Source organism: Nyctereutes procyonoides, unplaced genomic scaffold (genome assembly GCF_905146905.1).
Source record: "Nyctereutes procyonoides isolate TBG_1078 unplaced genomic scaffold, NYPRO_anot_genome, whole genome shotgun sequence".
Taxonomy (NCBI): domain Eukaryota; kingdom Metazoa; phylum Chordata; class Mammalia; order Carnivora; family Canidae; genus Nyctereutes; species Nyctereutes procyonoides.
Window position 1 is genome coordinate 49058995 of NW_026575043.1, and position 8935 is coordinate 49067929.

General features: G+C 38.8%; 1 long non-coding RNA gene across 1 annotated transcript; it reads right to left on the bottom strand.

Annotated features, from left to right (window-relative positions):
• Positions 1–3792: 3792 nt before the first annotated feature.
• LOC129508340 (uncharacterized) lies at positions 3793–8042 on the bottom strand. The gene is made up of 3 exons (XR_008664156.1): positions 7871–8042; positions 6325–6438; positions 3793–3959 (listed from the first exon to the last, which is right to left on the bottom strand). It is a non-coding gene; the product is annotated as an uncharacterized LOC129508340 (long non-coding RNA).
• Positions 8043–8935: the final 893 nt, after the last annotated feature.

The window sequence follows — 8935 nt, forward strand, 5'->3', positions numbered from 1 at the left end:
TTCCTTGCCCCTAAACCATCAACATCTCTTCACTTTTTTAAAAATAGTGTTTGTAATCAAAGTCCATCAGAAATAAATCTTAGCTCAAATTTTAATTTTCTTAGCTCAACAGTAGCACTTACTAATTCAGTATTTTTGGTCTACTTACTTAACTTGTCTGAGCCTCAGTTTCTTTGTCTATAAAATGGGGATAAGACTAGGGTTGATGAGGGGGGTTGTAAAAAGAGATATTTTAAGTATAATGACTGAGTGCATTGATGTGCTGGTTTTAAAAGAAAAAAAGAACATTTGATTCAGTTAACAATAAAAGCTTTCTTTTTTCCCCTTTCTTTCTCTTTTTTCTTTTTAGATCTTGCTGTGCATCAGTTCTACGTTCGCACTTTTCATGCAGGCCATTATCAAATCTGCACAACTACCCCCTGAGGTTAGAATTACTATTTTCTGCATTTTTATATACACAAGGAAACTGAAACTCAGAGGTGTCACCCAGCTGGTAAATGGTAGAATTTAGTTTTCAACTCATATCTCACTGAGTTTTAAATTCATACTCTTCATTGCTATACTGGGGCCATCAACATCAAAGTCACCTGGGAGCAGGAATTGCAGAAATGCAGAGCTCTGTGCCCTCGTCCAGACTGTGAGACTTCCAACAGAATCCATTCTCATCTTTTTTCTTGGTGGCTGGGAAAATGGCTATGTAGCTAGAGTCTATTTTCCCTGTCCTTTTTGTAATTAGATTCAGTCATGTGACAAGTTCTAGCCAGGGCAATGTGAGCAAAAGTAACAGATGCCAACTCTAAGCCAAGGTGAGTAATGAAATAGATGCATTTTCTCTAGCCCCTCCCACTGACTAGAACCTAGACATGGTAGGAACTTGATCTTGACCAAGGAGAGGAGGACAAGTTTATAGAAGTCAGAGGAGCCTCATGATGGGAGAAACCTGAGTCTCTACAACTACCCTAATCTTGGTCACTTCAGAAGTAGAAGTCATTTATTGGGCACATAAATCTATAATTTGAGCAGGGATTGATGGGGATGGCACCACGTGGGAAAGCTCCACTGGACTAGAGAGTCTACTTCTGTAGTGAATCATGCCCATGGTAGGAAAGTTGATTCCAGCTCTCAGCCTAAAGCCTAGCTGGGGCTGACTACCAGGAACCTTAGCTCTTCTCCACAAATGCTGCTTCACAGGCTTCTGGGCTCCCAGCATGGTAGTTGGGTTTCAAGAGTAAAAAGCAGAAGTCTATAGTCTCTTAGGGGCTATGCCCAGAAACTAGCACAGTGTCACTTCCACAACATTCTGTTGGTCAAAGCAGTCACCAAGACTGTGCAGATTCAAGAGGAGGGGACATCAACCTCATTTCTCAATGAGAGGAGTGTCAAATACATGGCCATCCTCAAGCTGCCACATCTCATGAAGCAAGTATACCTACCAATAAGGAACACTCACTTGGATTGTAATGTGTGTGGGAGAAGTAGGTTCTGTGTTTTCTAAGTCATGCTATTGTGGGGCCATACAATATCTTAGCCCTTTGCCATGACAAATACTCCTAGTGAATCAGAATGGAGACTGGCGATAAAGAATCTACGAACAAGCAACTTGATGGCTTCATGCATTCCAGAATTTTAAAGCCCACTCTGCTAAGCAACATGGCTACTCCATTCAGTTTTTGACCTCCCAGGGACTCTGAGATAGATAAGCTCTTTTATCTGATTGCTCATGGGATTCACATCTTCCAACAATCTCTCCAAAAGTTTAGCCTGAAGATTCACCACCTCACTAAATCCCACTTGGAGATACTCAGAAGGGCCTTGGGAGTTCACCTAGTGAAACCTCTTTGGTACAGAGGCCCTAATACTCTAGGATTACAAGGATGCTCACATCAATGACAAAAATTCCAGAAGTCCAGGTAAAAGGAAGTGTTTTCTGAATGTCTTTTTTTAAAGATGTGGCTCCTAGAAAAGGGTTGAACTATTTCAGAAGCGTGGAAAAATCAGAAACTGAAAGTCTAACAGTGTTGCTTAGCTGAGTGGATCTTGAATACCACAGATACAACATTAATTAATGGTGAATCACTTTGTGGGTTACACACATTTTACATAACAGGGAACTGGCTCCCCATACCAACATGTTAAAACTAAGCAAGAAAGTTGCAGAAAAGGGCAGCAGTATTTAGAGCAATTAGTGAAGACATCCAACCAACACAATGACAGTTTTTAGACAAACATCTGGTTATTCAAGACCCTTAGCACCTGGGGAAGGGAATATCTTACAAAATCAAGTCTCTGATTCAACAACTTTCTCCTCTTCTTGGTTTAGTTCTGTTTGAATATTTAGCTTCCTCATGGCTAATATTGGGTCCCTGCAGACTTAATTTGGCAATCTTCCTCAAAAGAGATGGTAATACTAGCCCTGTGAGGTTGATAAGAAGATTAAAAAAGATAATAGAGATGTTCATGCGATGAATATTCGCAATGAAGATCCATAGAACATGCAGTACAATGTTTAGAGCAACATTCTGCATGGTAAACAGAAGGCCCTCTGATTCCTTCTCATTTTGAAGAAATAGCTTCTAAACCAGGAAGGGCAGCTATTATGAGCTAAATGTTTGTCACTCCCAAATTCATATGCTTTGAATCCTAACCCTCAATATAATGGTATTATGAGGTGAGGACTTTGGGAGGTGATTAGCTCCTGAGGGTGGAGTCTGCATGAAAAGGATTACTGCCCTCATTAAAGGGACCCCAAAGAGCTCCCTCACCCCTTCTACCATATGACACCGTAGGGAGAAGTCAACCATCTATGAACCAAGAAGCCGATTCCCCCAGACACCAAATTTGCCAGCACTTTGATCATGGATTTACCAGCCTCCAGAACTGTGACAAATAAATGTTTTATCCACACAGTCAATGGCATTTTTGTTATGGCAGCCAGAACAGACTAAGACAGCAGCACATTGATGTTTGGTTTGGTTAGGTAATGCCTTTTTTCTTTAATTTTTAAATGAGATTCCAACACAAAAATCAGAAAGGTTTTACATGAAAATTCAGGTTTCTGGTTTCTTCTAAAGGAACAGAAGAAGCTTTAGAAACACAGACCACAGCTCTAGAAACATGTTGCCTACAGGTATGAGTTTGAGAACTAGGACCTCATACTGTTCTCTTTCATCAAGTTTTGTCTCCTAGGCCTACTTTCCTGGGCTCTAAATCGTCTTCTTAGACTGGGAGAGTGAATAGGGAGTTTGTTAAAAGCTCTAACATCATCATGAATTTTGAATGGAGAAAACTGTCTTTGATTCTTAGCCAGGTGCTAGGTACATGCACTGACAAAAGATGTGCTAACAGCAAGCGTTGCTAGAAAAGATAACGCATCTTCATTATGGCTTGCTTAGCCAGTTAGCACCCAGCCAGAAAACTGCTTTCAAGGTCATTGTGTTTTATTTACCTATTGATTTGGTAGAGCCCTACTAGGCTCAGAACACCATGTTCTGTCCTACAGAACATAAAAAATTGGCAAGAAAGAGACATCATCTGGCTAACCCCTGTTCACTGTTTAAGTCTTAGTATTTTTTTAAGATTTTATTTATTTATTTATGAGAGACACAGAGAGGTAGAGACATAGGCAGAGGGAGAAGCAGACTCTCTGTGGGGAGCCCGATGTGGGACTTGATCCCAGGATCCGAGAATCACAACCTGAGCCAAAGGCAGATGCTCAACCACTGAGCCACCCAGGTCCCCCTAAGTCTTTGTATGAAAGAAAGTCCCTTCCTCCACAAAGCCCTCCCTCTTTGCTCTAACTAGGTTAGATATATACTCCTGAACTTTTCCTTTGTTACATTCCATGAACTTGATCGATGTCTGTATCTATCCCCTTCCTTCGGTTCCTTATGATGTCCTTTATTTGCTGCATCTCAGTTCCTAACACAGTACATGATATCTGGTGGGCCCTTCACAATATGCTGAAAGAAAGAATAAATGAACAATTGCATGAAAATAATGAATGAATGAATGAATGAATGACAGAAGACTTGATGTTTATGCAACTAATTGCAATAGAAGTGAGGAGTGGGGCAAATGTATTTATTGGTCAACTGGTCATTTGTTAAACATGTTAAATATCACCCCTGAATACAGAAGACTTAAATGTCCAGTGTATTAATGGCTATAATCAATTAATAGCTATAATGATTACGAGCAGATAATTAGAGTACTTTGCATGAAAGAGGCAATTGTCTCCCAATAAGGAATTCTGGTATGAAGTTCCTTATATAAATTAAGCTCCTGGAACATAATAGGTGCTCAATTCATGCCATAATAGTTCTTATGAGAGCCAAGATTTATAATATTACACCTGTTATCCTCACTGCTATACTCTCAGCACAGAATCTGCTACACAGTGTTTAATAAATACCAGGTAAATAAATTACTTAATTAGTGATGAATTAACAATATTAGCTTGAGGATAAAAGTTAGTCTGATCTCCTAAGGGTTGTTTGGATCAGCCATAAAGACCCTGAGAGTATTCTGGGATACTGAGGGTCAGTGATAGGAAGGTCAGTTTTCAGCCTGGGGAGGAGTGGAGGGCACTCCAGGATCCCAAAGGCTATGATACTTATCTAGTCTTTTTGAGGGTCATGCCCAATGCAATTGCTACAAAGGGCAGCTTATCTCTGGCAGCATAGGAAGCTGAGGGCCCCAGATAAACCCTGAGGGTGAGTGGACAGACCCAGAGGGGGCTCCTGATTAGAGTCAAACATTCTGAGATTTGCAGGGGTTTCGGGTCTGACCCAGGATATTTCAGACTTCTCCAGAGAAGAGTCTCTGGATTTCACATGAAGCTGCAGAGCTGAGAGGCTGGGAGGTGGGAGGAAGAGAGAAGAAAAGGACTGGAGATGGAGAGCAAATAATGGAAGTGCAAGTGCATGCACACACACACAGATGGGCAGGACCAGAGAAACAAGAGACCCAGAGTCAGAGCAAGAGACAGGACAGAAAACAATCAGAGGCAGAAACTCACAGAGATGCACACAGTAACAGACCCAGGAAAAGGGAGAGACAGAATAGAGGCAGAGGGGGCAGAGTCTCAGAACATTCATCCAAAGAGATGACATAAAATAGAGAGAGTCTCAGAGACACAGATGGACTAAAGAAGGAAAAACACAAAGATACAAAGAAATGTGGGAGATTAAAACAAAATAAATCACAGAGACACTGAACAAGAGGTGCACAAGGTGGAGAGAGAAGGAAAGGTAAGGATGCAGAGGAACAGAATGAGTAGGTAATCCTGTAGATCAGCTCATCTGGAACAGTTCTTTGCACTTGCCAGAGATTCTGATTCTGTAGCCCTGGGGAGGGCCTGGGCACTGTAAATTTTAAAAACTTCCCAGGTGACTCTCATGCACAGCCTGGCCTGAGAACCACCGCTTAAAACAAGGGTTTTGGTCAGTGGAAGAACAGTGTGAGAGTTACATGGGCTATTTGCTAAAAACTCTTGTCTCTTGGGCCCTTCTGGAGCTATGAATAAAATCTATGAGTGTGGGGCCCAAGAACGTGTATTTTTACATGCTTCTCTGGGGATTCTGAGGCACACTTCTGTTTGAGAAATATTGTCCTAATCTGGTGGATTGAGAGAAGTTGCACACACACACACCCTCCTCAGAGCATGCTTGGTAATGGCGTCCCCATGGACTGGGACTGGTTTCTACAAAACCTCCCTTGCCCAACCTGTCCTTATTTGTGGAAATACAAGATTCAAGGTCAGAAAACCACATCACAGCTCTGTCTCTTAAATGCTGAATGGCTCCAGACATGTCACTTAACTTCTTGGAGCTTCTTAATCAATACAGTGAAGTTAATAATCTCAGCTCTGCCTGGCCAACAGGCCCTTTTGGTAATGAAATGAGATATAAAATGTAAAAATACTTTACAAGCTGGAAAGCACTATAGTGCTATCATCATTGTCATTATTAACAGCATCATCATTATTAATAGGTGTGGCATCTTTTTCCAAGACCCATAACCAATTCTCCAACTCTGAAAATACCTGGGTGTCAAATAATTCAACTACAAATTCAAGGGCTCCTCAGGTTTGATGATTTTCTAGAATGGCTCACAGAACTCAGGAAAGTGCTATACTTATGACCACAGTTTGTTATAAAGGATACAAATAAACATTCAGATGAAAAAGTACTTAGGGGCAAGGTCCAGAAGGAGCACAGGAGCCTCTGTGTCAATGGAGTTGGGATGTCCCATTCTCCCAGCATGTAGATGTGCTCACCAACTTAGAAACTCTCCACATCTTGTTCAAAAGTGTTTATAACTTACTCTCCAGCCCTCCTCTGTTTCCCAGAGATAGGAGAAGCTGAAAGTGACCAGTCGCATCAGGAGGTTTTCTAGGGGCTCCCCGTTGAGTCACCTCATCATCATAAACTCAAATGTCTAGAAAGAGGAAGAAATTTATAAATAACAAAAAGCACCCCTATTACCCTGGAAATTCCAAGGGTTTTAGAAGCTCTGTACCAGGAACTAGGGACAAACACCAAATATATATTTTATTCTACCGCAACATGTAACAGTCACTGAGTGCCTGAAATCTTCGAAGTGCCCTGATAAACACTTCATATGCTTTAATTCATTGATTCCTTGAAATGATTTTATGACATGAAAATATTATTATTATTATTATTATTATTATTATTATGCCATTTTATGAATGAACAGAGACTCATAGAGATGTAGTATTTTGCCCAGGGTCACAATGCTGCATCCACTTACAAATAAGTAAATGACAGAGCCAGTTTCCTTATCCTCTTATATCTGAAAGGAATATCAAAGACACGTCCATATAACAATCTTTCTCTATAATGAGAACCACTAAAAGTTCAGAGAGATTAGATGCCTGACCAAGATCATAGAAAAAGTCACTGCTATATCCTATTCAAACTACTTTAAACAAATTACAGTCATGACTGACAACATGCTTGTGGATGTAGAAAATTCTAATGAATTCACACATATAAAAATCTACTAGAATAAGTGAACTTAGCAAAGTCATGAAATACAAGTCAATGTATAATTTAAATAAGTTTCATTTCTACTAGCAACATTTAAAAAAGCAAAGTTAGAAAAACAATAGAATTTACAAAAGCATCAGCAAAGATACTATTTATTTATTCCAATTATTTATTTATTCCAATAATTAGGAATAAATTTAGTGAAAAGGTACAAGATCTCTATACTGAAAACCAAAGAAGAATGCTAAAAGAAATTAAAAACCTGAATAAATGAAATGATATACCATGTTCATGAATTAAAAGACTCGATGTTGTAAAGATGCCCATTCTCCCCCAAATTGAATGCAATCCCAATCAAAATATCAGACTGAAAATTAATAAACTAATTCTAAAATTTCAGGGAAAAGCAAGAGACCTATGTAGTTTGCTAGGACTGCCATAACAAAACATTACATATTGAGTTCTAGAAGTTAGTTCAAGACTAAGATGTTGCTAGGACTGGTTCCTTGTGAGAGCTGTAAGAGAAAATCTGTTCCACATGTCTGCCCTAGCTTCTGATAGTTTGCTAGCAATCCTTGATGTTCCTTGGCTTGTAGAAATATCACCCTGATCTCTTTATATTCACATGTTCTCCCCAGGTGTATGACTGTATCTAAATTTCCCCCTTTTTAAAGGACACCAGTCATAGTGGTTTAAGATCCAACCTACATAACTCATTATAACTTAAAAACCTCTATAAAGACCCTATCTCCAAATAAGGTAACATTCTGAAGTAATGCAGGTTAGGACTTCAACATATGAATTTTGAGAGGACACATGACAACCTAGGAAAGCCAAGACAATCTTGAAGAACTTACATTACTTGGGATGCCTGGGTGGCTCAGTGGTTGGGTGTCTGCCTTCGACTCAGGGTATGATCCTGGAGTCCCGGGACCGAGTTCCACAATGGTCTCCTGCAGGGAGCCAGCTTCTCCCTCTGCCTCTGTCTCTGCCTCTCTCTGTGTGTCTCTCATGAATACATAAAATAAAAAGGTTTAAATAAATAAATAAATAAATAATAAATAAATAATAAATAAAGGAATACAAGTATCACTGGCATGGAATAAAGATTCTAGAAATAGACGCATATGCTATAGTCAATTTGTTCTCTACAAAAACACTAAAGCAATTCTATGGGAAAAGGAGTCTTTGACAAACAATACTGGAATAACTAGATACTCAAATGAAAAAAAAAAAAAAAGAATCTCAATCCCTATATCACGTATACCAAAAAATCAATTCAAGTTGACTCCTAGATCTAAACATAAGAATTAAAACTATAAAATTCCTATAAGGAAACATGGCAGAATATGTTGTAATAGCAAACTTTCTTAGGATACAGAAAGTACTAACCATAAGTTCTTTTAAAATTCATAAATTGGATGCCATAAAATTTTAAAACTTCTGTTCATTCAAAAGACACCATTAAGGAAATTAATAGGGAAGCCATAAACTAGAAGAAAATAGTCATAATACATGTATCTGATAAAGTACTTGTTTCCAGAATATAAAAAAATTCCTACAACTCAATAAAAAAAGAAAAATAGTCTAATAAAAATGGCCAGAAATCTTGAGCAGACCCTCCACAAAGGAAGATAAACAAATAACCAGTTAGTAAGTGAAAATGTATCAAATGCTACTCGTCATCAGGAAAATGCAAATTAAAACAAGACTGAAAAAACACTACGTGTCAATCAGAATGGTTTCTAGAAATCTAACCAACATAAAATGTTGGCTAAGATATAGAACAACCAAAAGTTCCAAACATTTCAAATGGAGATATAAAAATATACAACCACTTTGATGGAAGAGCTAAAGTGTTTTGTAAAATGAAACATACATCTATTCTGTAACCCAAGGAAACTAATTTTTAACAATTTCCC